Source organism: Triturus cristatus, chromosome 12, assembly GCF_964204655.1.
Source record: "Triturus cristatus chromosome 12, aTriCri1.1, whole genome shotgun sequence".
Taxonomy (NCBI): domain Eukaryota; kingdom Metazoa; phylum Chordata; class Amphibia; order Caudata; family Salamandridae; genus Triturus; species Triturus cristatus.
The window spans coordinates 218,085,267-218,111,787 of record NC_140595.1 but is presented as its reverse complement, the minus strand read 5'-3'; the positions used below and the strand labels follow the sequence as shown (position 1 = coordinate 218,111,787).

The 26,521-nt window shown below is 42.5% G+C and overlaps 23 non-coding genes across 23 annotated transcripts; all 23 read left to right on the top strand.

The window, feature by feature from the left end:
- Nucleotides 1–500: 500 nt before the first annotated feature.
- Nucleotides 501–615, top strand: LOC146774637 (U5 spliceosomal RNA). Its single transcript, XR_014972807.1, has one exon. It is a non-coding gene; the product is annotated as a U5 spliceosomal RNA (small nuclear RNA).
- An 888-nt stretch (nt 616–1,503) lies between these two features.
- Nucleotides 1,504–1,618, top strand: LOC146774636 (U5 spliceosomal RNA). Its single transcript, XR_014974408.1, has one exon. It is a non-coding gene; the product is annotated as a U5 spliceosomal RNA (small nuclear RNA).
- An 853-nt stretch (nt 1,619–2,471) lies between these two features.
- LOC146774635 (U5 spliceosomal RNA) lies at nt 2,472–2,586 on the top strand. The gene has a single exon (XR_014974687.1). It is a non-coding gene; the product is annotated as a U5 spliceosomal RNA (small nuclear RNA).
- Nucleotides 2,587–3,438: 852 nt separating this feature from the next.
- LOC146774634 (U5 spliceosomal RNA) lies at nt 3,439–3,553 on the top strand. The gene has a single exon (XR_014974407.1). It is a non-coding gene; the product is annotated as a U5 spliceosomal RNA (small nuclear RNA).
- Nucleotides 3,554–7,330: 3,777 nt separating this feature from the next.
- LOC146774633 (U5 spliceosomal RNA) lies at nt 7,331–7,445 on the top strand. The gene has a single exon (XR_014972806.1). It is a non-coding gene; the product is annotated as a U5 spliceosomal RNA (small nuclear RNA).
- An 852-nt stretch (nt 7,446–8,297) lies between these two features.
- On the top strand, nt 8,298–8,412 carry LOC146774632 (U5 spliceosomal RNA). The gene has a single exon (XR_014974709.1). It is a non-coding gene; the product is annotated as a U5 spliceosomal RNA (small nuclear RNA).
- An 852-nt stretch (nt 8,413–9,264) lies between these two features.
- On the top strand, nt 9,265–9,379 carry LOC146774631 (U5 spliceosomal RNA). Its single transcript, XR_014974708.1, has one exon. It is a non-coding gene; the product is annotated as a U5 spliceosomal RNA (small nuclear RNA).
- An 852-nt stretch (nt 9,380–10,231) lies between these two features.
- LOC146774630 (U5 spliceosomal RNA) lies at nt 10,232–10,346 on the top strand. The gene has a single exon (XR_014974707.1). It is a non-coding gene; the product is annotated as a U5 spliceosomal RNA (small nuclear RNA).
- Nucleotides 10,347–11,198: 852 nt separating this feature from the next.
- Nucleotides 11,199–11,313, top strand: LOC146774629 (U5 spliceosomal RNA). The gene has a single exon (XR_014974670.1). It is a non-coding gene; the product is annotated as a U5 spliceosomal RNA (small nuclear RNA).
- An 852-nt stretch (nt 11,314–12,165) lies between these two features.
- On the top strand, nt 12,166–12,280 carry LOC146774628 (U5 spliceosomal RNA). Its single transcript, XR_014974101.1, has one exon. It is a non-coding gene; the product is annotated as a U5 spliceosomal RNA (small nuclear RNA).
- Nucleotides 12,281–13,132: 852 nt separating this feature from the next.
- LOC146774627 (U5 spliceosomal RNA) lies at nt 13,133–13,247 on the top strand. Its single transcript, XR_014974706.1, has one exon. It is a non-coding gene; the product is annotated as a U5 spliceosomal RNA (small nuclear RNA).
- Nucleotides 13,248–14,099: 852 nt separating this feature from the next.
- LOC146774626 (U5 spliceosomal RNA) lies at nt 14,100–14,214 on the top strand. Its single transcript, XR_014974705.1, has one exon. It is a non-coding gene; the product is annotated as a U5 spliceosomal RNA (small nuclear RNA).
- An 852-nt stretch (nt 14,215–15,066) lies between these two features.
- Nucleotides 15,067–15,181, top strand: LOC146774625 (U5 spliceosomal RNA). Its single transcript, XR_014974100.1, has one exon. It is a non-coding gene; the product is annotated as a U5 spliceosomal RNA (small nuclear RNA).
- An 852-nt stretch (nt 15,182–16,033) lies between these two features.
- On the top strand, nt 16,034–16,148 carry LOC146774624 (U5 spliceosomal RNA). The gene has a single exon (XR_014974704.1). It is a non-coding gene; the product is annotated as a U5 spliceosomal RNA (small nuclear RNA).
- Nucleotides 16,149–17,000: 852 nt separating this feature from the next.
- On the top strand, nt 17,001–17,115 carry LOC146774623 (U5 spliceosomal RNA). Its single transcript, XR_014974703.1, has one exon. It is a non-coding gene; the product is annotated as a U5 spliceosomal RNA (small nuclear RNA).
- An 852-nt stretch (nt 17,116–17,967) lies between these two features.
- On the top strand, nt 17,968–18,082 carry LOC146774622 (U5 spliceosomal RNA). Its single transcript, XR_014974669.1, has one exon. It is a non-coding gene; the product is annotated as a U5 spliceosomal RNA (small nuclear RNA).
- An 852-nt stretch (nt 18,083–18,934) lies between these two features.
- Nucleotides 18,935–19,049, top strand: LOC146774621 (U5 spliceosomal RNA). The gene has a single exon (XR_014972805.1). It is a non-coding gene; the product is annotated as a U5 spliceosomal RNA (small nuclear RNA).
- Nucleotides 19,050–19,901: 852 nt separating this feature from the next.
- LOC146774620 (U5 spliceosomal RNA) lies at nt 19,902–20,016 on the top strand. The gene has a single exon (XR_014974702.1). It is a non-coding gene; the product is annotated as a U5 spliceosomal RNA (small nuclear RNA).
- Nucleotides 20,017–20,868: 852 nt separating this feature from the next.
- On the top strand, nt 20,869–20,983 carry LOC146774619 (U5 spliceosomal RNA). The gene has a single exon (XR_014974667.1). It is a non-coding gene; the product is annotated as a U5 spliceosomal RNA (small nuclear RNA).
- An 852-nt stretch (nt 20,984–21,835) lies between these two features.
- LOC146774618 (U5 spliceosomal RNA) lies at nt 21,836–21,950 on the top strand. Its single transcript, XR_014972803.1, has one exon. It is a non-coding gene; the product is annotated as a U5 spliceosomal RNA (small nuclear RNA).
- Nucleotides 21,951–22,838: 888 nt separating this feature from the next.
- LOC146774617 (U5 spliceosomal RNA) lies at nt 22,839–22,953 on the top strand. The gene has a single exon (XR_014974406.1). It is a non-coding gene; the product is annotated as a U5 spliceosomal RNA (small nuclear RNA).
- Nucleotides 22,954–23,806: 853 nt separating this feature from the next.
- LOC146774616 (U5 spliceosomal RNA) lies at nt 23,807–23,921 on the top strand. Its single transcript, XR_014974818.1, has one exon. It is a non-coding gene; the product is annotated as a U5 spliceosomal RNA (small nuclear RNA).
- An 852-nt stretch (nt 23,922–24,773) lies between these two features.
- On the top strand, nt 24,774–24,888 carry LOC146774615 (U5 spliceosomal RNA). Its single transcript, XR_014974405.1, has one exon. It is a non-coding gene; the product is annotated as a U5 spliceosomal RNA (small nuclear RNA).
- Nucleotides 24,889–26,521: the final 1,633 nt, after the last annotated feature.

The following is a 26,521-nucleotide window of genomic DNA, read 5'->3' as shown; positions in this document are numbered from 1 at the left end:
AGAGGTCGCCAATCCTGAGTCAGCTTCCTCTCAGGTAGACTTGAAGGGGCACGTCAGACTTGTTTCACATGTCTCCAGCCTAGACAGATATATCCTTCTATATTCAGGTTTAATGAAAGTACGTGTGAAAAAGGCACATACGGTGCATGGCTATGTGTAGAGCGTGTTGAAAGCGTAAAATGGCTAGGGGACAAAAGGCCTACAGTGCCACTTAACTAAAAGCCTGATTCACATTTCCTGTTCCCCTTCCCCAGCAGCCCCGACAACTCCTAATGAGCTGAGGTGAGTACAAAAGAAATTTGCATATTCCCACACATACACATGTGAACAGTCCACCTTTTTGTACCTTGAGCAGAGACTTTGAAATGTTGGCCTGTTTTGCCCACCGGCCTGGTTCTCGCCCTCTTTCCTAGAGCCTGAAAATACCTTTCAGGTCCTCACCCTCGCAATGACAGGGTCTTTGATGTGCCGCCACTTACCCTAGAGAGCTATATTGTCACTTACTCTGGTTTCTCTTCAAAACGAAAAAATCTTTCGCCTTTTACTAAAGATTTCCGTGGAGAGGAACATTTAAGAGTTTATTCAATTTTTTTAAGCCTTGCCACAGGTGAGGCTGTTTATCATTTGTTTAAAAGAAAAGCATTAGAAGTTGGGGAATATCCAGCAATTGTCTGCTGCTTTTTTGGGGGACATGAGTTTGGTGTTTTATTCCTGAGCTCTCTGCTTGCTCATTTGCATAAACAGAGTGCAGGAGAGGTGCCTCATGGGAAAGAGCTTGTGCAGTGCATGAGATTGCTTTTCTTGACTGACTTGAAACTACACGATCGCAGGCAGTATATTTTCTTATCTCCCAAAGATCCTGCTGCCAGATCCCAGAGGTCACCCTCCTTTTTAAAGGTGGGACCAAGACTCATGCTGTGCTTTTCATAGGGCTTGCCCGTTATTTGTGCCCGTTGGAGGTGCCCTGAGAGGTCGCCAATCCTGAGTCCGCTTCCTCTCAGGTAGACTTGAAGGGGCACGTCAGACTTGTTTCACGTGTCTCCAGCCTAGACAGATATATCCTTCTATATTCAGGTTTAATGAAAGTACGTGTGAAAAAGGCACATACGGTGCATGGCTATGTGTAGAGCACAGTGGTGGCTCTGAGCATATCGATTGGAGGGATGGTGTTGAAAGCGTAAAATGGCTAGGGGACAAAAGGCCTACAGTGCCACTTAACTAAAAGCCTGATTCACATTTCCTGTTCCCCTTCCCCAGCAGCCCCGACAACTCCTAATGAGCTGAGGTGAGTACAAAAGAAATTTGCATATTCCCAGACATACACATGTGAACAGTCCACCTTTTTGTACCTTGAGCAGAGACTTTGAAATGTTGGCCTGTTTTGCCCACCGGCCTGGTTCTCGCCCTCTTTCTTAGAGCCTGAAAATACCTTTCAGGTCCTCACCCTCGCAATGACAGGGTCTTTGATGTGGCGCCACTTACCCTAGAGAGCTATATTGTCACTTACTCTGGTTTCTCTTCAAAACGAAAAAATCTTTCGCTTTTTACTAAAGATTTCCGTGGAGAGGAACATTTAAGAGTTTATTCAATTTTTTTAAGCCTTGCCACAGGTGAGGCTGTTTATCATTTGTTTAAAAGAAAAGCATTACAAGTTGGGGAATATCCAGCAATTGTCTGCTGCTTTTTTTGGGGGACATGAGTTTGGTGTTTTATTCCTGAGCTCTCTGCTTGCTCATTTGCATAAACAGAGTGCAGGAGAGGTGCCTCATGGGAAAGAGCTTGTGCAGTGCATGAGATTGCTTTTCTTGACTGACTTGAAACTTCACGATCGCAGGCAGTATATTTTCTTATCTCCCAAAGATCCTGCTGCCAGATCCCAGAGGTCACCCTCCTTTTTAAAGGTGGGACCAAGACTCATGCTGTGCTTTTCATAGGGCTTGCCCGTTATTTGTGCCCGTTGGAGGTGCCCTGAGAGGTCGCCAATCCTGAGTCCGCTTCCTCTCAGGTAGACTTGAAGGGGCACGTCAGACTTGTTTCACGTGTCTCCAGCCTAGACAGATATATCCTTCTATATTCAGGTTTAATGAAAGTACGTGTGAAAAAGGCACATACGGTGCATGGCTATGTGTAGAGCGTGTTGAAAGCGTAAAATGGCTAGGGGACAAAAGGCCTACAGTGCCACTTAACTAAAAGCCTGATTCACATTTCCTGTTCCCCTTCCCCAGCAGCCCCGACAACTCCTAATGAGCTGAGGTGAGTACAAAAGAAATTTGCATATTCCCAGACATACACATGTGAACAGTCCACCTTTTTGTACCTTGAGCAGAGACTTTGAAATGTTGGCCTGTTTTGCCCACCGGCCTGGTTCTCGCCCTCTTTCTTAGAGCCTGAAAATACCTTTCAGGTCCTCACCCTCGCAATGACAGGGTCTTTGATGTGCCGCCACTTACCCTAGAGAGCTATATTGTCACTTACTCTGGTTTCTCTTCAAAACGAAAAAATCTTTCGCTTTTTACTAAAGATTTCCGTGGAGAGGAACATTTAAGAGTTTATTCAATTTTTTTAATCCTTGCCACAGGTGAGGCTGTTTATCATTTGTTTAAAAGAAAAGCATTAGAAGTTGGGGAATATCCAGCAATTGTCTGCTGCTTTTTTGGGGGACATGAGTTTGGTGTTTTATTCCTGAGCTCTCTGCTTGCTCATTTGCATAAACAGAGTGCAGGAGAGGTGCCTCATGGGAAAGAGCTTGTGCAGTGCATGAGATTGCTTTTCTTGACTGACTTGAAACTACACGATCGCAGGCAGTATATTTTCTTATCTCCCAAAGATCCTGCTGCCAGATCCCAGAGGTCACCCTCCTTTTTAAAGGTGGGACCAAGACTCATGCTGTGCTTTTCATAGGGCTTGCCCGTTATTTGTGCCCGTTGGAGGTGCCCTGAGAGGTCGCCAATCCTGAGTCCGCTTCCTCTCAGGTAGACTTGAAGGGGCACGTCAGACTTGTTTCACGTGTCTCCAGCCTAGACAGATATATCCTTCTATATTCAGGTTTAATGAAAGTACGTGTGAAAAAGGCACATACGGTGCATGGCTATGTGTAGAGCGTGTTGAAAGCGTAAAATGGCTAGGGGACAAAAGGCCTACAGTGCCACTTAACTAAAAGCCTGATTCACATTTCCTGTTCCCCTTCCCCAGCAGCCCCGACAACTCCTAATGAGCTGAGGTGAGTACAAAAGAAATTTGCATATTCCCAGACATACACATGTGAACAGTCCACCTTTTTGTACCTTGAGCAGAGACTTTGAAATGTTGGCCTGTTTTGCCCACCGGCCTGGTTCTCGCCCTCTTTCTTAGAGCCTGAAAATACCTTTCAGGTCCTCACCCTCGCAATGACAGGGTCTTTGATGTGCCGCCACTTACCCTAGAGAGCTATATTGTCACTTACTCTGGTTTCTCTTCAAAACGAAAAAATCTTTCGCTTTTTACTAAAGATTTCCGTGGAGAGGAACATTTAAGAGTTTATTCAATTTTTTTAAGCCTTGCCACAGGTGAGGCTGTTTATCATTTGTTTAAAAGAAAAGCATTACAAGTTGGGGAATATCCAGCAATTGTCTGCTGCTTTTTTTGGGGGACATGAGTTTGGTGTTTTATTCCTGAGCTCTCTGCTTGCTCATTTGCATAAACAGAGTGCAGGAGAGGTGCCTCATGGGAAAGAGCTTGTGCAGTGCATGAGATTGCTTTTCTTGACTGACTTGAAACTTCACGATCGCAGGCAGTATATTTTCTTATCTCCCAAAGATCCTGCTGCCAGATCCCAGAGGTCACCCTCCTTTTTAAAGGTGGGACCAAGACTCATGCTGTGCTTTTCATAGGGCTTGCCCGTTATTTGTGCCCGTTGGAGGTGCCCTGAGAGGTCGCCAATCCTGAGTCCGCTTCCTCTCAGGTAGACTTGAAGGGGCACGTCAGACTTGTTTCACGTGTCTCCAGCCTAGACAGATATATCCTTCTATATTCAGGTTTAATGAAAGTACGTGTGAAAAAGGCACATACGGTGCATGGCTATGTGTAGAGCGTGTTGAAAGCGTAAAATGGCTAGGGGACAAAAGGCCTACAGTGCCACTTAACTAAAAGCCTGATTCACATTTCCTGTTCCCCTTCCCCAGCAGCCCCGACAACTCCTAATGAGCTGAGGTGAGTACAAAAGAAATTTGCATATTCCCAGACATACACATGTGAACAGTCCACCTTTTTGTACCTTGAGCAGAGACTTTGAAATGTTGGCCTGTTTTGCCCACCGGCCTGGTTCTCGCCCTCTTTCTTAGAGCCTGAAAATACCTTTCAGGTCCTCACCCTCGCAATGACAGGGTCTTTGATGTGCCGCCACTTGGTGGTTAGCCAAAATATCGAGTTTTAAATTTCGACCTACAATAATATCGTGTTTTTAATATCGTAGGTACAGAATATCGAAGTCAAGAATATCGATGGACAGAATATCGATCTCAAGGTAAGTAATATCGAAGTAAATAATATCGAAGTAATTAATATCGATGTAAGTAATATCGTAAGTAAAAATTTCGATGTCAATAATATCGATATTTATTTAGTGTAATGTCATTTAATATGTATTTTATTTGTATGTGAAAGATTATTGTAATGTATTTTAATACATTTAAAAATAAATGTTTAGAGATTTATAATTATTTTACATTTAATTTAGCGTTTTAGTATCAGAGCGGGTTGTGGGTTTATAGGGGAATAGGGTGGGAAGTAATTTAATTATAATTAATGAATTAATATGTATTGTTTAATTGGTATTTATGATTAATTAATTGGTAATTAATTAATAATTGGTAATTAATTGATTAATTAATTGTTAATTAATTATTAATTGTACAATTATTTTATTAATTGGTTAATTATATACATTATAATTAGTTTATTATTAATATTTATTTATTGTTAATTAATTAATTGTTAATTAGTAATTAATTGGTGATTTAATTTTATTAAGTGATTAATTGATAATTAAATTAATTATGTGAATTTTAATGTGTAGTGGGTTGTGGGTTTATAGGGGAATAGGGTGGGAAGTAATGTAATTATAATTAATGAATTAATATGTATTGTTTCATTGGTATTTATGATTAATTAATTTGTAATCAATTAATAATTGGTAATTAATGTGATTAATAGATTAATTAATTTTTAATTAATTATTAATTGTAAAATTACTTTATTATTTTGTTAATTATATAAATTATAATTAGTTTATTAATAATATTTCTTTATTGTTATAGTTAATTATTAATTGTTAATTAGTAATTAATTGGTGATTTAATTTTATTAAGTGATTAATTCATAATTAAATTAATTATGTGAATTTTTATGTGTAGTGTGTTGTGTGTTAAAGGGGGAATAGTGTGGGATGTAATTAAAATTTATTTATTTAAATATTTATTTTACATAATTGGTATTTAATAATATTTTTTTTTTTTAAACATTGTTAACATGCAATTTTTTTATAAGAAATTATTAAATTGGTTATAATGTTAATAGAATCACTATGCTATCTAGTGCTTTCCCAACTGTTTTACTATCTGGAGTGGGAATAGTAATTTTTACCCCTACGCTATCCAGCGCTTTCCCTACTGTTGCACTCTCTGGAGTTGGAATAGTAATTTTTACCCCTACGCTATCCAGCGCTTTCCCTACTGTTGCACTCTTTGGAGTTGGAATAGTAATTTTTACCCCTACGCTATCCAACCTTTTCTCTACTGTTGCACTGTCTGGAGTGGGAATAGTAATTTTTACCCTTACGCTATCCAACACTTTCCCTACTATTGCACTCTCTGGAGTGGGAATAGTAATTTTTACCCCTACGCTATCCAACGTTTTCCCTACTGTTGCACTCTCTGGAGTTGGAATAGTAATTTTTACCCTTACGCTATCCAACACTTTCCCTACTATTGCATTCTCTGGAGTGGGAATAGTAAATTTGACCCTTACGCTATCCAACACTTTCCCTACTATTGCACTCTCTGGAGTTGGAATAGTAATTTTTACCCCTACGCTATCCAATGTTTTCCCTACTGTTGCACTCTTTGGAGTTGGAATAGTTATTTTTACCCCTACGCTATCCAACGTTTTCTATACTGTTGCACTCTCTGGAGTGGGAATAGTAAATGTTACCCTTACGCTATCCAACACTTTCCCTACTATTGCACTCTCTGGAGTGGGAATAGTAAATTTTACGCTTACGCTATCCAACACTTTCCCTACTATTGCACTCTCTGGAGTTGGAATAGTAATTTTTACCCCTATGCTATCCAACGTTTTCCCTACTGTTGCACTCTTTGGAGTTGGAATAGTTATTTGTACCCCTACGCTATCCAACGTTTTCCCTACTGTTGCACTGTCTGGAGTGGGAATAGTAATTTTTACCCTTACGCTATCCAACACTTTCCCTACTATTGCACTATCTGGAGTGGGAATAGTAATTTTTACCATTACGCTATCCAACATTTTCCCTACTATTGCACTCTCTGGAGTTGGAATAGTAATTTTTACCCCTACGCTATCCAACACTTTCCCTACTGTTGCACTCTTTGGAGTTGTAATAGTAATTTTTACTCCTACGCTATCCAATGTTTTCCCTACTGTTGCACTCTCGGGAGTTGGAATAGATATTTTTACCCCTACGCTATCCAACATTTTCCTTACTGTTGTTTTTGTTGAAGTTGGACTAGTAGTTTTATTGTGTCTGATATTAAATATGTTTTGTAATATTTTAGCTATTGTAATATATAATTAATAATAAAAATTATTCAAATTAAAATTATTGATTATTATTTGCTATATGTAATTATTTAATATTTATTAATGTTATTGTTTTATGTGTATAGATGTATTGGTAATTTAAATAAATATTTAATAATTTATATGTTATAGAAATTATTATTAAAAGTAATTATTAAGTAAGTGTATATATTATATATTATATATATGTTTAATTAAAGTTTCATTTAATTATATATATTTATTATAAATTTTACATATTATACAATATATTTAATTATGTTTCTTTGATTTATAAGTATTATTTGGTTTATTTTACATATATTTTTAAACTAAAAAAAAACCGATATTTTTGAATTACGATATTTTTGACATCGATATTAAATTATCGATATTTTTGTACTTACCATGTTGTAGATAGGATGTCGATATTCTTGACCACGATATTTTTGTTGCGATATTTTTGTAGGTCGAATTTTTGTCTTTCGAAATTATGTCATACAACCCCGCCACTTACCCTAGAGAGCTATATTGTCACTTACTCTGGTTTCTCTTCAAAACGAAAAAATCTTTCGCCTTTTACTAAAGATTTCCGTGGAGAGGAACATTTAAGAGTTTATTCAATTTTTTTAAGCCTTGCCACAGGTGAGGCTGTTTATCATTTGTTTAAAAGAAAAGCATTACAAGTTGGGGAATATCCAGCAATTGTCTGCTGCTTTTTTGGGGGACATGAGTTTGGTGTTTTATTCCTGAGCTCTCTGCTTGCTCATTTGCATAAACAGAGTGTAGGAGAGGTGCCTCATGGGAAAGAGCTTGTGCAGTGCATGAGATTGCTTTTCTTGACTGACTTGAAACTTCACGATCGCAGGCAGTATATTTTCTTATCTCCCAAAGATCCTGCTGCCAGATCCCAGAGGTCACCCTCCTTTTTAAAGGTGGGACCAAGACTCATGCTGTGCTTTTCATAGGGCTTGCCCATTATTTGTGCCCGTTAGAGGTGCCCTGAGAGGTCGCCAATCCTGAGTCAGCTTCCTCTCAGGTAGACTTGAAGGGGCACGTCAGACTTGTTTCACGTGTCTCCAGCCTAGACAGATATATCCTTCTATATTCAGGTTTAATGAAAGTACGTGTGAAAAAGGCACATACGGTGCATGGCTATGTGTAGAGCGTGTTGAAAGCGTAAAATGGCTAGGGGACAAAAGGCCTACAGTGCCACTTAACTAAAAGCCTGATTCACATTTCCTGTTCCCCTTCCCCAGCAGCCCCGACAACTCCTAATGAGCTGAGGTGAGTACAAAAGAAATTTGCATATTCCCAGACATACACATGTGAACAGTCCACCTTTTTGTACCTTGAGCAGAGACTTTGAAATGTTGGCCTGTTTTGCCCACCGGCCTGGTTCTCGCCCTCTTTCTTAGAGCCTGAAAATACCTTTCAGGTCCTCACCCTCGCAATGACAGGGTCTTTGATGTGCCGCCACTTACCCTAGAGAGCTATATTGTCACTTACTCTGGTTTCTCTTCAAAACGAAAATATCTTTCGCCTTTTACTAAAGATTTCTGTGGAGAGGAACATTTAAGAGTTTATTCAATTTTTTTAAGCCTTGCCACAGGTGAGGCTGTTTATCATTTGTTTAAAAGAAAAGCATTAGAAGTTGGGGAATATCCAGCAATTGTCTGCTGCTTTTTTGGGGGACATGAGTTTGGTGTTTTATTCCTGAGCTCTCTGCTTGCTCATTTGCATAAACAGAGTGCAGGAGAGGTGCCTCATGGGAAAGAGCTTGTGCAGTGCATGAGATTGCTTTTCTTGACTGACTTGAAACTACACGATCGCAGGCAGTATATTTTCTTATCTCCCAAAGATCCTGCTGCCAGATCCCAGAGGTCACCCTCCTTTTTAAAGGTGGGACCAAGACTCATGCTGTGCTTTTCATAGGGCTTGCCCGTTATTTGTGCCCATTGGAGGTGCCCTGAGAGGTCGCCAATCCTGAGTCCGCTTCCTCTCAGGTAGACTTGAAGGGGCACGTCAGACTTGTTTCACGTGTCTCCAGCCTAGACAGATATATCCTTCTATATTCAGGTTTAATAAAAGTACGTGTGAAAAAGGCACATACGGTGCATGGCTATGTGTAGAGCGTGTTGAAAGCGTAAAATGGCTAGGGGACAAAAGGCCTACAGTGCCACTTAACTAAAAGCCTGATTCACATTTCCTGTTCCCCTTCCCCAGCAGCCCCGACAACTCCTAATGAGCTGAGGTGAGTACAAAAGAAATTTGCATATTCCCAGACATACACATGTGAACAGTCCACCTTTTTGTACCTTGAGCAGAGACTTTGAAATGTTGGCCTGTTTTGCCCACCGGCCTGGTTCTCGCCCTCTTTCTTAGAGCCTGAAAATACCTTTCAGGTCCTCACCCTCGCAATGACAGGGTCTTTGATGTGCCGCCACTTACCCTAGAGAGCTATATTGTCACTTACTCTGGTTTCTCTTCAAAACGAAAATATCTTTCGCCTTTTACTAAAGATTTCTGTGGAGAGGAACATTTAAGAGTTTATTCAATTTTTTTAAGCCTTGCCACAGGTGAGGCTGTTTATCATTTGTTTAAAAGAAAAGCATTAGAAGTTGGGGAATATCCAGCAATTGTCTGCTGCTTTTTTGGGGGACATGAGTTTGGTGTTTTATTCCTGAGCTCTCTGCTTGCTCATTTGCATAAACAGAGTGCAGGAGAGGTGCCTCATGGGAAAGAGCTTGTGCAGTGCATGAGATTGCTTTTCTTGACTGACTTGAAACTACACGATCGCAGGCAGTATATTTTCTTATCTCCCAAAGATCCTGCTGCCAGATCCCAGAGGTCACCCTCCTTTTTAAAGGTGGGACCAAGACTCATGCTGTGCTTTTCATAGGGCTTGCCCGTTATTTGTGCCCATTGGAGGTGCCCTGAGAGGTCGCCAATCCTGAGTCCGCTTCCTCTCAGGTAGACTTGAAGGGGCACGTCAGACTTGTTTCACGTGTCTCCAGCCTAGACAGATATATCCTTCTATATTCAGGTTTAATAAAAGTACGTGTGAAAAAGGCACATACGGTGCATGGCTATGTGTAGAGCGTGTTGAAAGCGTAAAATGGCTAGGGGACAAAAGGCCTACAGTGCCACTTAACTAAAAGCCTGATTCACATTTCCTGTTCCCCTTCCCCAGCAGCCCCGACAACTCCTAATGAGCTGAGGTGAGTACAAACGAAATTTGCATATTCCCAGACATACACATGTGAACAGTCCACCTTTTTGTACCTTGAGCAGAGACTTTGAAATGTTGGCCTGTTTTGCCCACCGGCCTGGTTCTCGCCCTCTTTCTTAGAGCCTGAAAATACCTTTCAGGTCCTCACCCTCGCAATGACAGGGTCTTTGATGTGCCGCCACTTACCCTAGAGAGCTATATTGTCACTTACTCTGGTTTCTCTTCAAAACGAAAATATCTTTCGCCTTTTACTAAAGATTTCTGTGGAGAGGAACATTTAAGAGTTTATTCAATTTTTTTAAGCCTTGCCACAGGTGAGGCTGTTTATCATTTATTTAAAAGAAAAGCATTAGAAGTTGGGGAATATCCAGCAATTGTCTGCTGCTTTTTTGGGGGACATGAGTTTGGTGTTTTATTCCTGAGCTCTCTGCTTGCTCATTTGCATAAACAGAGTGCAGGAGAGGTGCCTCATGGGAAAGAGCTTGTGCAGTGCATGAGATTGCTTTTCTTGACTGACTTGAAACTACACGATCGCAGGCAGTATATTTTCTTATCTCCCAAAGATCCTGCTGCCAGATCCCAGAGGTCACCCTCCTTTTTAAAGGTGGGACCAAGACTCATGCTGTGCTTTTCATAGGGCTTGCCCGTTATTTGTGCCCATTGGAGGTGCCCTGAGAGGTCGCCAATCCTGAGTCCGCTTCCTCTCAGGTAGACTTGAAGGGGCACGTCAGACTTGTTTCACGTGTCTCCAGCCTAGACAGATATATCCTTCTATATTCAGGTTTAATAAAAGTACGTGTGAAAAAGGCACATACGGTGCATGGCTATGTGTAGAGCGTGTTGAAAGCGTAAAATGGCTAGGGGACAAAAGGCCTACAGTGCCACTTAACTAAAAGCCTGATTCACATTTCCTGTTCCCCTTCCCCAGCAGCCCCGACAACTCCTAATGAGCTGAGGTGAGTACAAACGAAATTTGCATATTCCCAGACATACACATGTGAACAGTCCACCTTTTTGTACCTTGAGCAGAGACTTTGAAATGTTGGCCTGTTTTGCCCACCGGCCTGGTTCTCGCCCTCTTTCTTAGAGCCTGAAAATACCTTTCAGGTCCTCACCCTCGCAATGACAGGGTCTTTGATGTGCCGCCACTTACCCTAGAGAGCTATATTGTCACTTACACTGGTTTCTCTTCAAAACGAAAAAATCTTTCGCCTTTTACTAAAGATTTCCGTGGAGAGGAACATTTAAGAGTTTATTCAATTTTTTTAATCCTTGCCACAGGTGAGGCTGTTTATCATTTGTTTAAAAGAAAAGCATTAGAAGTTGGGGAATATCCAGCAATTGTCTGCTGCTTTTTTGGGGGACATGAGTTTGGTGTTTTATTCCTGAGCTCTCTGCTTGCTCATTTGCATAAACAGAGTGCAGGAGAGGTGCCTCATGGGAAAGAGCTTGTGCAGTGCATGAGATTGCTTTTCTTGACTGACTTGAAACTACACGATCGCAGGCAGTATATTTTCTTATCTCCCAAAGATCCTGCTGCCAGATCCCAGAGGTCACCCTCCTTTTTAAAGGTGGGACCAAGACTCATGCTGTGCTTTTCATAGGGCTTGCCCGTTATTTGTGCCCATTGGAGGTGCCCTGAGAGGTCGCCAATCCTGAGTCCGCTTCCTCTCAGGTAGACTTGAAGGGGCACGTCAGACTTGTTTCACGTGTCTCCAGCCTAGACAGATATATCCTTCTATATTCAGGTTTAATAAAAGTACGTGTGAAAAAGGCACATACGGTGCATGGCTATGTGTAGAGCGTGTTGAAAGCGTAAAATGGCTAGGGGACAAAAGGCCTACAGTGCCACTTAACTAAAAGCCTGATTCACATTTCCTGTTCCCCTTCCCCAGCAGCCCCGACAACTCCTAATGAGCTGAGGTGAGTACAAAAGAAATTTGCATATTCCCAGACATACACATGTGAACAGTCCACCTTTTTGTACCTTGAGCAGAGACTTTGAAATGTTGGCCTGTTTTGCCCACCGGCCTGGTTCTCGCCCTCTTTCTTAGAGCCTGAAAATACCTTTCAGGTCCTCACCCTCGCAATGACAGGGTCTTTGATGTGCCGCCACTTACCCTAGAGAGCTATATTGTCACTTACTCTGGTTTCTCTTCAAAACGAAAAAATCTTTCGCCTTTTACTAAAGATTTCCGTGGAGAGGAACATTTAAGAGTTTATTCAATTTTTTTAATCCTTGCCACAGGTGAGGCTGTTTATCATTTGTTTAAAAGAAAAGCATTAGAAGTTGGGGAATATCCAGCAATTGTCTGCTGCTTTTTTGGGGGACATGAGTTTGGTGTTTTATTCCTGAGCTCTCTGCTTGCTCATTTGCATAAACAGAGTGCAGGAGAGGTGCCTCATGGGAAAGAGCTTGTGCAGTGCATGAGATTGCTTTTCTTGACTGACTTGAAACTACACGATCGCAGGCAGTATATTTTCTTATCTCCCAAAGATCCTGCTGCCAGATCCCAGAGGTCACCCTCCTTTTTAAAGGTGGGACCAAGACTCATGCTGTGCTTCTCATAGGGCTTGCCCGTTATTTGTGCCCATTGGAGGTGCCCTGAGAGGTCGCCAATCCTGAGTCCGCTTCCTCTCAGGTAGACTTGAAGGGGCACGTCAGACTTGTTTCACGTGTCTCCAGCCTAGACAGATATATCCTTCTATATTCAGGTTTAATAAAAGTACGTGTGAAAAAGGCACATACGGTGCATGGCTATGTGTAGAGCGTGTTGAAAGCGTAAAATGGCTAGGGGACAAAAGGCCTACAGTGCCACTTAACTAAAAGCCTGATTCACATTTCCTGTTCCCCTTCCCCAGCAGCCCCGACAACTCCTAATGAGCTGAGGTGAGTACAAACGAAATTTGCATATTCCCAGACATACACATGTGAACAGTCCACCTTTTTGTACCTTGAGCAGAGACTTTGAAATGTTGGCCTGTTTTGCCCACCGGCCTGGTTCTCGCCCTCTTTCTTAGAGCCTGAAAATACCTTTCAGGTCCTCACCCTCGCAATGACAGGGTCTTTGATGTGCCGCCACTTACCCTAGAGAGCTATATTGTCACTTACTCTGGTTTCTCTTCAAAACGAAAATATCTTTCGCCTTTTACTAAAGATTTCTGTGGAGAGGAACATTTAAGAGTTTATTCAATTTTTTTAAGCCTTGCCACAGGTGAGGCTGTTTATCATTTGTTTAAAAGAAAAGCATTAGAAGTTGGGGAATATCCAGCAATTGTCTGCTGCTTTTTTGGGGGACATGAGTTTGGTGTTTTATTCCTGAGCTCTCTGCTTGCTCATTTGCATAAACAGAGTGCAGGAGAGGTGCCTCATGGGAAAGAGCTTGTGCAGTGCATGAGATTGCTTTTCTTGACTGACTTGAAACTACACGATCGCAGGCAGTATATTTTCTTATCTCCCAAAGATCCTGCTGCCAGATCCCAGAGGTCACCCTCCTTTTTAAAGGTGGGACCAAGACTCATGCTGTGCTTTTCATAGGGCTTGCCCGTTATTTGTGCCCATTGGAGGTGCCCTGAGAGGTCGCCAATCCTGAGTCCGCTTCCTCTCAGGTAGACTTGAAGGGGCACGTCAGACTTGTTTCACGTGTCTCCAGCCTAGACAGATATATCCTTCTATATTCAGGTTTAATAAAAGTACGTGTGAAAAAGGCACATACGGTGCATGGCTATGTGTAGAGCGTGTTGAAAGCGTAAAATGGCTAGGGGACAAAAGGCCTACAGTGCCACTTAACTAAAAGCCTGATTCACATTTCCTGTTCCCCTTCCCCAGCAGCCCCGACAACTCCTAATGAGCTGAGGTGAGTACAAACGAAATTTGCATATTCCCAGACATACACATGTGAACAGTCCACCTTTTTGTACCTTGAGCAGAGACTTTGAAATGTTGGCCTGTTTTGCCCACCGGCCTGGTTCTCGCCCTCTTTCTTAGAGCCTGAAAATACCTTTCAGGTCCTCACCCTCGCAATGACAGGGTCTTTGATGTGCCGCCACTTACCCTAGAGAGCTATATTGTCACTTACTCTGGTTTCTCTTCAAAACGAAAATATCTTTCGCCTTTTACTAAAGATTTCTGTGGAGAGGAACATTTAAGAGTTTATTCAATTTTTTTAAGCCTTGCCACAGGTGAGGCTGTTTATCATTTGTTTAAAAGAAAAGCATTAGAAGTTGGGGAATATCCAGCAATTGTCTGCTGCTTTTTTGGGGGACATGAGTTTGGTGTTTTATTCCTGAGCTCTCTGCTTGCTCATTTGCATAAACAGAGTGCAGGAGAGGTGCCTCATGGGAAAGAGCTTGTGCAGTGCATGAGATTGCTTTTCTTGACTGACTTGAAACTACACGATCGCAGGCAGTATATTTTCTTATCTCCCAAAGATCCTGCTGCCAGATCCCAGAGGTCACCCTCCTTTTTAAAGGTGGGACCAAGACTCATGCTGTGCTTTTCATAGGGCTTGCCCGTTATTTGTGCCCATTGGAGGTGCCCTGAGAGGTCGCCAATCCTGAGTCCGCTTCCTCTCAGGTAGACTTGAAGGGGCACGTCAGACTTGTTTCACGTGTCTCCAGCCTAGACAGATATATCCTTCTATATTCAGGTTTAATAAAAGTACGTGTGAAAAAGGCACATACGGTGCATGGCTATGTGTAGAGCGTGTTGAAAGCGTAAAATGGCTAGGGGACAAAAGGCCTACAGTGCCACTTAACTAAAAGCCTGATTCACATTTCCTGTTCCCCTTCCCCAGCAGCCCCGACAACTCCTAATGAGCTGAGGTGAGTACAAAAGAAATTTGCATATTCCCAGACATACACATGTGAACAGTCCACCTTTTTGTACCTTGAGCAGAGACTTTGAAATGTTGGCCTGTTTTGCCCACCGGCCTGGTTCTCGCCCTCTTTCTTAGAGCCTGAAAATACCTTTCAGGTCCTCACCCTCGCAATGACAGGGTCTTTGATGTGCCGCCACTTACCCTAGAGAGCTATATTGTCACTTACTCTGGTTTCTCTTCAAAACGAAAAAATCTTTCGCCTTTTACTAAAGATTTCCGTGGAGAGGAACATTTAAGAGTTTATTCAATTTTTTTAATCCTTGCCACAGGTGAGGCTGTTTATCATTTGTTTAAAAGAAAAGCATTAGAAGTTGGGGAATATCCAGCAATTGTCTGCTGCTTTTTTGGGGGACATGAGTTTGGTGTTTTATTCCTGAGCTCTCTGCTTGCTCATTTGCATAAACAGAGTGCAGGAGAGGTGCCTCATGGGAAAGAGCTTGTGCAGTGCATGAGATTGCTTTTCTTGACTGACTTGAAACTACACGATCGCAGGCAGTATATTTTCTTATCTCCCAAAGATCCTGCTGCCAGATCCCAGAGGTCACCCTCCTTTTTAAAGGTGGGACCAAGACTCATGCTGTGCTTTTCATAGGGCTTGCCCGTTATTTGTGCCCGTTAGAGGTGCCCTGAGAGGTCGCCAATCCTGAGTCAGCTTCCTCTCAGGTAGACTTGAAGGGGCACGTCAGACTTGTTTCACATGTCTCCAGCCTAGACAGATATATCCTTCTATATTCAGGTTTAATGAAAGTACGTGTGAAAAAGGCACATACGGTGCATGGCTATGTGTAGAGCGTGTTGAAAGCGTAAAATGGCTAGGGGACAAAAGGCCTACAGTGCCACTTAACTAAAAGCCTGATTCACATTTCCTGTTCCCCTTCCCCAGCAGCCCCGACAACTCCTAATGAGCTGAGGTGAGTACAAAAGAAATTTGCATATTCCCAGACATACACATGTGAACAGTCCACCTTTTTGTACCTTGAGCAGAGACTTTGAAATGTTGGCCTGTTTTGCCCACCGGCCTGGTTCTCGCCCTCTTTCTTAGAGCCTGAAAATACCTTTCAGGTCCTCACCCTCGCAATGACAGGGTCTTTGATGTGCCGCCACTTACCCTAGAGAGCTATATTGTCACTTACTCTGGTTTCTCTTCAAAACGAAAATATCTTTCGCCTTTTACTAAAGATTTCTGTGGAGAGGAACATTTAAGAGTTTATTCAATTTTTTTAAGCCTTGCCACAGGTGAGGCTGTTTATCATTTGTTTAAAAGAAAAGCATTAGAAGTTGGGGAATATCCAGCAATTGTCTGCTGCTTTTTTGGGGGACATGAGTTTGGTGTTTTATTCCTGAGCTCTCTGCTTGCTCATTTGCATAAACAGAGTGCAGGAGAGGTGCCTCATGGGAAAGAGCTTGTGCAGTGCATGAGATTGCTTTTCTTGACTGACTTGAAACTACACGATCGCAGGCAGTATATTTTCTTATCTCCCAAAGATCCTGCTGCCAGATCCCAGAGGTCACCCTCCTTTTTAAAGGTGGGACCAAGACTCATGCTGTGCTTTTCATAGGGCTTGCCCGTTATTTGTGCCCATTGGAGGTGCCCTGAGAGGTCGCCAATCCTGAGTCCGCTTCCTCTCAGGTAGACTTGAAGGGGCACGTCAGACTTGTTTCACGTGTCTCCAGCCTAGACAGATATATCCTTCTATATTCAGGTTTAATAAAAGTACGTGTGAAAAAGGCACATACGGTGCATGGCTATGTGTAGAGCGTGTTGAAAGCGTAAAATGGCTAGGGGACAAAAGGCCTACAGTGCCACTTAACTAAAAGCCTGATTCACATTTCCTGTTCCCCTTCCCCAGCAGCCCCGACAACTCCTAATGAGCTGAGGTGAGTACAAAAGAAATTTGCATATTCCCAGACATACACATGTGAACAGTCCACCTTTTTGTACCTTGAGCAGAGACTTTGAAATGTTGGCCTGTTTTGCCCACCGGCCTGGTTCTCGCCCTCTTTCTTAGAGCCTGAAAATACCTTTCAGGTCCTCACCCTCGCAATGACAGGGTCTTTGATGTGCCGCCACTTACCCTAGAGAGCTATATTGTCACTTACTCTGGTTTCTCTTCAAAACGAAAATATCTTTCGCCTTTTACTAAAGATTTCTGTGGAGAGGAACATTTAAGAGTTTATTCAATTTTTTTAAGCCTTGCCACAGGTGAGGCTGTTTATCATTTGTTTAAAAGAAAAGCATTAGAAGTTGGGGAATATCCAGCAATTGTCTGCTGCTTTTTTGGGGGACATGAGTTTGGTGTTTTATTCCTGAGCTCTCTGCTTGCTCATTTGCATAAACAGAGTGCAGGAGAGGTGCCTCATGGGAAAGAGCTTGTGCAGTGCATGAGATTGCTTTTCTTGACTGACTTGAAACTACACGATCGCAGGCAGTATATTTTCTTATCTCCCAAAGATCCTGCTGCCAGATCCCAGAGGTCACCCTCCTTTTTAAAGGTGGGACCAAGACTCATGCTGTGCTTTTCATAGGGCTTGCCCGTTATTTGTGCCCATTGGAGGTGCCCTGAGAGGTCGCCAATCCTGAGTCCGCTTCCTCTCAGGTAGACTTGAAGGGGCACGTCAGACTTGTTTCACGTGTCTCCAGCCTAGACAGATATATCCTTCTATATTCAGGTTTAATAAAAGTACGTGTGAAAAAGGCACATACGGTGCATGGCTATGTGTAGAGCGTGTTGAAAGCGTAAAATGGCTAGGGGACAAAAGGCCTACAGTGCCACTTAACTAAAAGCCTGATTCACATTTCCTGTTCCCCTTCCCCAGCAGCCCCGACAACTCCTAATGAGCTGAGGTGAGTACAAACGAAATTTGCATATTCCCAGACATACACATGTGAACAGTCCACCTTTTTGTACCTTGAGCAGAGACTTTGAAATGTTGGCCTGTTTTGCCCACCGGCCTGGTTCTCGCCCTCTTTCTTAGAGCCTGAAAATACCTTTCAGGTCCTCACCCTCGCAATGACAGGGTCTTTGATGTGCCGCCACTTACCCTAGAGAGCTATATTGTCACTTACACTGGTTTCTCTTCAAAACGAAAAAATCTTTCGCCTTTTACTAAAGATTTCCGTGGAGAGGAACATTTAAGAGTTTATTCAATTTTTTTAATCCTTGCCACAGGTGAGGCTGTTTATCATTTGTTTAAAAGAAAAGCATTAGAAGTTGGGGAATATCCAGCAATTGTCTGCTGCTTTTTTGGGGGACATGAGTTTGGTGTTTTATTCCTGAGCTCTCTGCTTGCTCATTTGCATAAACAGAGTGCAGGAGAGGTGCCTCATGGGAAAGAGCTTGTGCAGTGCATGAGATTGCTTTTCTTGACTGACTTGAAACTACACGATCGCAGGCAGTATATTTTCTTATCTCCCAAAGATCCTGCTGCCAGATCCCAGAGGTCACCCTCCTTTTTAAAGGTGGGACCAAGACTCATGCTGTGCTTTTCATAGGGCTTGCCCGTTATTTGTGCCCGTTAGAGGTGCCCTGAGAGGTCGCCAATCCTGAGTCAGCTTCCTCTCAGGTAGACTTGAAGGGGCACGTCAGACTTGTTTCACATGTCTCCAGCCTAGACAGATATATCCTTCTATATTCAGGTTTAATGAAAGTACGTGTGAAAAAGGCACATACGGTGCATGGCTATGTGTAGAGCGTGTTGAAAGCGTAAAATGGCTAGGGGACAAAAGGCCTACAGTGCCACTTAACTAAAAGCCTGATTCACATTTCCTGTTCCCCTTCCCCAGCAGCCCCGACAACTCCTAATGAGCTGAGGTGAGTACAAAAGAAATTTGCATATTCCCACACATACACATGTGAACAGTCCACCTTTTTGTACCTTGAGCAGAGACTTTGAAATGTTGGCCTGTTTTGCCCACCGGCCTGGTTCTCGCCCTCTTTCTTAGAGCCTGAAAATACCTTTCAGGTCCTCACCCTCGCAATGACAGGGTCTTTGATGTGCCGCCACTTACCCTAGAGAGCTATATTGTCACTTACTCTGGTTTCTCTTCAAAACGAAAAAATCTTTCGCCTTTTACTAAAGATTTCCGTGGAGAGGAACATTTAAGAGTTTATTCAATTTTTTTAAGCCTTGCCACAGGTGAGGCTGTTTATCATTTGTTTAAAAGAAAAGCATTAGAAGTTGGGGAATATCCAGCAATTGTCTGCTGCTTTTTTGGGGGACATGAGTTTGGTGTTTTATTCCTGAGCTCTCTGCTTGCTCATTTGCATAAACAGAGTGCAGGAGAGGTGCCTCATGGGAAAGAGCTTGTGCAGTGCATGAGATTGCTTTTCTTGACTGACTTGAAACTACACGATCGCAGGCAGTATATTTTCTTATCTCCCAAAGATCCTGCTGCCAGATCCCAGAGGTCACCCTCCTTTTTAAAGGTGGGACCAAGACTCATGCTGTGCTTTTCATAGGGCTTGCCCGTTATTTGTGCCCATTGGAGGTGCCCTGAGAGGTCGCCAATCCTGAGTCCGCTTCCTCTCAGGTAGACTTGAAGGGGCACGTCAGACTTGTTTCACGTGTCTCCAGCCTAGACAGATATATCCTTCTATATTCAGGTTTAATAAAAGTACGTGTGAAAAAGGCACATACGGTGCATGGCTATGTGTAGAGCGTGTTGAAAGCGTAAAATGGCTAGGGGACAAAAGGCCTACAGTGCCACTTAACTAAAAGCCTGATTCACATTTCCTGTTCCCCTTCCCCAGCAGCCCCGACAACTCCTAATGAGCTGAGGTGAGTACAAAAGAAATTTGCATATTCCCAGACATACACATGTGAACAGTCCACCTTTTTGTACCTTGAGCAGAGACTTTGAAATGTTGGCCTGTTTTGCCCACCGGCCTGGTTCTCGCCCTCTTTCTTAGAGCCTGAAAATACCTTTCAGGTCCTCACCCTCGCAATGACAGGGTCTTTGATGTGCCGCCACTTACCCTAGAGAGCTATATTGTCACTTACTCTGGTTTCTCTTCAAAACGAAAATATCTTTCGCCTTTTACTAAAGATTTCTGTGGAGAGGAACATTTAAGAGTTTATTCAATTTTTTTAAGCCTTGCCACAGGTGAGGCTGTTTATCATTTGTTTAAAAGAAAAGCATTAGAAGTTGGGGAATATCCAGCAATTGTCTGCTGCTTTTTTGGGGGACATGAGTTTGGTGTTTTATTCCTGAGCTCTCTGCTTGCTCATTTGCATAAACAGAGTGCAGGAGAGGTGCCTCATGGGAAAGAGCTTGTGCAGTGCATGAGATTGCTTTTCTTGACTGACTTGAAACTACACGATCGCAGGCAGTATATTTTCTTATCTCCCAAAGATCCTGCTGCCAGATCCCAGAGGTCACCCTCCTTTTTAAAGGTGGGACCAAGACTCATGCTGTGCTTTTCATAGGGCTTGCCCGTTATTTGTGCCCATTGGAGGTGCCCTGAGAGGTCGCCAATCCTGAGTCCGCTTCCTCTCAGGTAGACTTGAAGGGGCACGTCAGACTTGTTTCACGTGTCTCCAGCCTAGACAGATATATCCTTCTATATTCAGGTTTAATAAAAGTACGTGTGAAAAAGGCACATACGGTGCATGGCTATGTGTAGAGCGTGTTGAAAGCGTAAAATGGCTAGGGGACAAAAGGCCTACAGTGCCACTTAACTAAAAGCCTGATTCACATTTCCTGTTCCCCTTCCCCAGCAGCCCCGACAACTCCTAATGAGCTGAGGTGAGTACAAAAGAAATTTGCATATTCCCAGACATACACATGTGAACAGTCCACCTTTTTGTACCTTGAGCAGAGACTTTGAAATGTTGGCCTGTTTTGCCCACCGGCCTGGTTCTCGCCCTCTTTCTTAGAGCCTGAAAATACCTTTCAGGTCCTCACCCTCGCAATGACAGGGTCTTTGATGTGCCGCCACTTACCCTAGAGAGCTATATTGTCACTTACACTGGTTTCTCTTCAAAACGAAAAAATCTTTCGCCTTTTACTAAAGATTTCCGTGGAGAGGAACATTTAAGAGTTTATTCAATTTTTTTAATCCTTGCCACAGGTGAGGCTGTTTATCATTTGTTTAAAAGAAAAGCATTAGAAGTTGGGGAATATCCAGCAATTGTCTGCTGCTTTTTTGGGGGACATGAGTTTGGTGTTTTATTCCTGAGCTCTCTGCTTGCTCATTTGCATAAACAGAGTGCAGGAGAGGTGCCTCATGGGAAAGAGCTTGTGCAGTGCATGAGATTGCTTTTCTTGACTGACTTGAAACTACACGATCGCAGGCAGTATATTTTCTTATCTCCCAAAGATCCTGCTGCCAGATCCCAGAGGTCACCCTCCTTTTTAAAGGTGGGACCAAGACTCATGCTGTGCTTTTCATAGGGCTTGCCCGTTATTTGTGCCCGTTAGAGGTGCCCTGAGAGGTCGCCAATCCTGAGTCAGCTTCCTCTCAGGTAGACTTGAAGGGGCACGTCAGACTTGTTTCACATGTCTCCAGCCTAGACAGATATATCCTTCTATATTCAGGTTTAATGAAAGTACGTGTGAAAAAGGCACATACGGTGCATGGCTATGTGTAGAGCGTGTTGAAAGCGTAAAATGGCTAGGGGACAAAAGGCCTACAGTGCCACTTAACTAAAAGCCTGATTCACATTTCCTGTTCCCCTTCCCCAGCAGCCCCGACAACTCCTAATGAGCTGAGGTGAGTACAAAAGAAATTTGCATATTCCCACACATACACATGTGAACAGTCCACCTTTTTGTACCTTGAGCAGAGACTTTGAAATGTTGGCCTGTTTTGCCCACCGGCCTGGTTCTCGCCCTCTTTCCTAGAGCCTGAAAATACCTTTCAGGTCCTCACCCTCGCAATGACAGGGTCTTTGATGTGCCGCCACTTACCCTAGAGAGCTATATTGTCACTTACTCTGGTTTCTCTTCAAAACGAAAAAATCTTTCGCCTTTTACTAAAGATTTCCGTGGAGAGGAACATTTAAGAGTTTATTCAATTTTTTTAAGCCTTGCCACAGGTGAGGCTGTTTATCATTTGTTTAAAAGAAAAGCATTAGAAGTTGGGGAATATCCAGCAATTGTCTGCTGCTTTTTTGGGGGACATGAGTTTGGTGTTTTATTCCTGAGCTCTCTGCTTGCTCATTTGCATAAACAGAGTGCAGGAGAGGTGCCTCATGGGAAAGAGCTTGTGCAGTGCATGAGATTGCTTTTCTTGACTGACTTGAAACTACACGATCGCAGGCAGTATATTTTCTTATCTCCCAAAGATCCTGCTGCCAGATCCCAGAGGTCACCCTCCTTTTTAAAGGTGGGACCAAGACTCATGCTGTGCTTTTCATAGGGCTTGCCCGTTATTTGTGCCCGTTGGAGGTGCCCTGAGAGGTCGCCAATCCTGAGTCCGCTTCCTCTCAGGTAGACTTGAAGGGGCACGTCAGACTTGTTTCACGTGTCTCCAGCCTAGACAGATATATCCTTCTATATTCAGGTTTAATGAAAGTACGTGTGAAAAAGGCACATACGGTGCATGGCTATGTGTAGAGCACAGTGGTGGCTCTGAGCATATCGATTGGAGGGATGGTGTTGAAAGCGTAAAATGGCTAGGGGACAAAAGGCCTACAGTGCCACTTAACTAAAAGCCTGATTCACATTTCCTGTTCCCCTTCCCCAGCAGCCCCGACAACTCCTAATGAGCTGAGGTGAGTACAAAAGAAATTTGCATATTCCCAGACATACACATGTGAACAGTCCACCTTTTTGTACCTTGAGCAGAGACTTTGAAATGTTGGCCTGTTTTGCCCACCGGCCTGGTTCTCGCCCTCTTTCTTAGAGCCTGAAAATACCTTTCAGGTCCTCACCCTCGCAATGACAGGGTCTTTGATGTGGCGCCACTTACCCTAGAGAGCTATATTGTCACTTACTCTGGTTTCTCTTCAAAACGAAAAAATCTTTCGCTTTTTACTAAAGATTTCCGTGGAGAGGAACATTTAAGAGTTTATTCAATTTTTTTAAGCCTTGCCACAGGTGAGGCTGTTTATCATTTGTTTAAAAGAAAAGCATTACAAGTTGGGGAATATCCAGCAATTGTCTGCTGCTTTTTTTGGGGGACATGAGTTTGGTGTTTTATTCCTGAGCTCTCTGCTTGCTCATTTGCATAAACAGAGTGCAGGAGAGGTGCCTCATGGGAAAGAGCTTGTGCAGTGCATGAGATTGCTTTTCTTGACTGACTTGAAACTTCACGATCGCAGGCAGTATATTTTCTTATCTCCCAAAGATCCTGCTGCCAGATCCCAGAGGTCACCCTCCTTTTTAAAGGTGGGACCAAGACTCATGCTGTGCTTTTCATAGGGCTTGCCCGTTATTTGTGCCCGTTGGAGGTGCCCTGAGAGGTCGCCAATCCTGAGTCCGCTTCCTCTCAGGTAGACTTGAAGGGGCACGTCAGACTTGTTTCACGTGTCTCCAGCCTAGACAGATATATCCTTCTATATTCAGGTTTAATGAAAGTACGTGTGAAAAAGGCACATACGGTGCATGGCTATGTGTAGAGCGTGTTGAAAGCGTAAAATGGCTAGGGGACAAAAGGCCTACAGTGCCACTTAACTAAAAGCCTGATTCACATTTCCTGTTCCCCTTCCCCAGCAGCCCCGACAACTCCTAATGAGCTGAGGTGAGTACAAAAGAAATTTGCATATTCCCAGACATACACATGTGAACAGTCCACCTTTTTGTACCTTGAGCAGAGACTTTGAAATGTTGGCCTGTTTTGCCCACCGGCCTGGTTCTCGCCCTCTTTCTTAGAGCCTGAAAATACCTTTCAGGTCCTCACCCTCGCAATGACAGGGTCTTTGATGTGCCGCCACTTACCCTAGAGAGCTATATTGTCACTTACTCTGGTTTCTCTTCAAAACGAAAAAATCTTTCGCTTTTTACTAAACATTTCCGTGGAGAGGAACATTTAAGAGTTTATTCAATTTTTTTAATCCTTGCCACAGGTGAGGCTGTTTATCATTTGTTTAAAAGAAAAGCATTAGAAGTTGGGGAATATCCAGCAATTGTCTGCTGCTTTTTTGGGGGACATGAGTTTGGTGTTTTATTCCTGAGCTCTCTGCTTGCTCATTTGCATAAACAGAGTGCAGGAGAGGTGCCTCATGGGAAAGAGCTTGTGCAGTGCATGAGATTGCTTTTCTTGACTGACTTGAAACTACACGATCGCAGGCAGTATATTTTCTTATCTCCCAAAGATCCTGCTGCCAGATCCCAGAGGTCACCCTCCTTTTTAAAGGTGGGACCAAGACTCATGCTGTGCTTTTCATAGGGCTTGCCCGTTATTTGTGCCCGTTGGAGGTGCCCTGAGAGGTCGCCAATCCTGAGTCCGCTTCCTCTCAGGTAGACTTGAAGGGGCACGTCAGACTTGTTTCACGTGTCTCCAGCCTAGACAGATATATCCTTCTATATTCAGGTTTAATGAAAGTACGTGTGAAAAAGGCACATACGGTGCATGGCTATGTGTAGAGCGTGTTGAAAGCGTAAAATGGCTAGGGGACAAAAGGCCTACAGTGCCACTTAACTAAAAGCCTGATTCACATTTCCTGTTCCCCTTCCCCAGCAGCCCCGACAACTCCTAATGAGCTGAGGTGAGTACAAAAGAAATTTGCATATTCCCAGACATACACATGTGAACAGTCCACCTTTTTGTACCTTGAGCAGAGACTTTGAAATGTTGGCCTGTTTTGCCCACCGGCCTGGTTCTCGCCCTCTTTCTTAGAGCCTGAAAATACCTTTCAGGTCCTCACCCTCGCAATGACAGGGTCTTTGATGTGCCGCCACTTACCCTAGAGAGCTATATTGTCACTTACTCTGGTTTCTCTTCAAAACGAAAAAATCTTTCGCTTTTTACTAAAGATTTCCGTGGAGAGGAACATTTAAGAGTTTATTCAATTTTTTTAAGCCTTGCCACAGGTGAGGCTGTTTATCATTTGTTTAAAAGAAAAGCATTACAAGTTGGGGAATATCCAGCAATTGTCTGCTGCTTTTTTTGGGGGACATGAGTTTGGTGTTTTATTCCTGAGCTCTCTGCTTGCTCATTTGCATAAACAGAGTGCAGGAGAGGTGCCTCATGGGAAAGAGCTTGTGCAGTGCATGAGATTGCTTTTCTTGACTGACTTGAAACTTCACGATCGCAGGCAGTATATTTTCTTATCTCCCAAAGATCCTGCTGCCAGATCCCAGAGGTCACCCTCCTTTTTAAAGGTGGGACCAAGACTCATGCTGTGCTTTTCATAGGGCTTGCCCGTTATTTGTGCCCGTTGGAGGTGCCCTGAGAGGTCGCCAATCCTGAGTCCGCTTCCTCTCAGGTAGACTTGAAGGGGCACGTCAGACTTGTTTCACGTGTCTCCAGCCTAGACAGATATATCCTTCTATATTCAGGTTTAATGAAAGTACGTGTGAAAAAGGCACATACGGTGCATGGCTATGTGTAGAGCGTGTTGAAAGCGTAAAATGGCTAGGGGACAAAAGGCCTACAGTGCCACTTAACTAAAAGCCTGATTCACATTTCCTGTTCCCCTTCCCCAGCAGCCCCGACAACTCCTAATGAGCTGAGGTGAGTACAAAAGAAATTTGCATATTCCCAGACATACACATGTGAACAGTCCACCTTTTTGTACCTTGAGCAGAGACTTTGAAATGTTGGCCTGTTTTGCCCACCGGCCTGGTTCTCGCCCTCTTTCTTAGAGCCTGAAAATACCTTTCAGGTCCTCACCCTCGCAATGACAGGGTCTTTGATGTGCCGCCACTTGGTGGTTAGCCAAAATATCGAGTTTTAAATTTCGACCTACAATAATATCGTGTTTTTAATATCGTAGGTACAGAATATCGAAGTCAAGAATATCGATGGACAGAATATCGATCTCAAGGTAAGTAATATCGAAGTAAATAATATCGAAGTAATTAATATCGATGTAAGTAATATCGTAAGTAAAAATTTCGATGTCAATAATATCGATATTTATTTAGTGTAATGTCATTTAATATGTATTTTATTTGTATGTGAAAGATTATTGTAATGTATTTTAATACATTTAAAAATAAATGTTTAGAGATTTATAATTATTTTACATTTAATTTAGCGTTTTAGTATCAGAGCGGGTTGTGGGTTTATAGGGGAATAGGGTGGGAAGTAATTTAATTATAATTAATGAATTAATATGTATTGTTTAATTGGTATTTATGATTAATTAATTGGTAATTAATTAATAATTGGTAATTAATTGATTAATTAATTGTTAATTAATTATTAATTGTACAATTATTTTATTAATTGGTTAATTATATACATTATAATTAGTTTATTATTAATATTTATTTATTGTTAATTAATTAATTGTTAATTAGTAATTAATTGGTGATTTAATTTTATTAAGTGATTAATTGATAATTAAATTAATTATGTGAATTTTAATGTGTAGTGGGTTGTGGGTTTATAGGGGAATAGGGTGGGAAGTAATGTAATTATAATTAATGAATTAATATGTATTGTTTCATTGGTATTTATGATTAATTAATTTGTAATCAATTAATAATTGGTAATTAATGTGATTA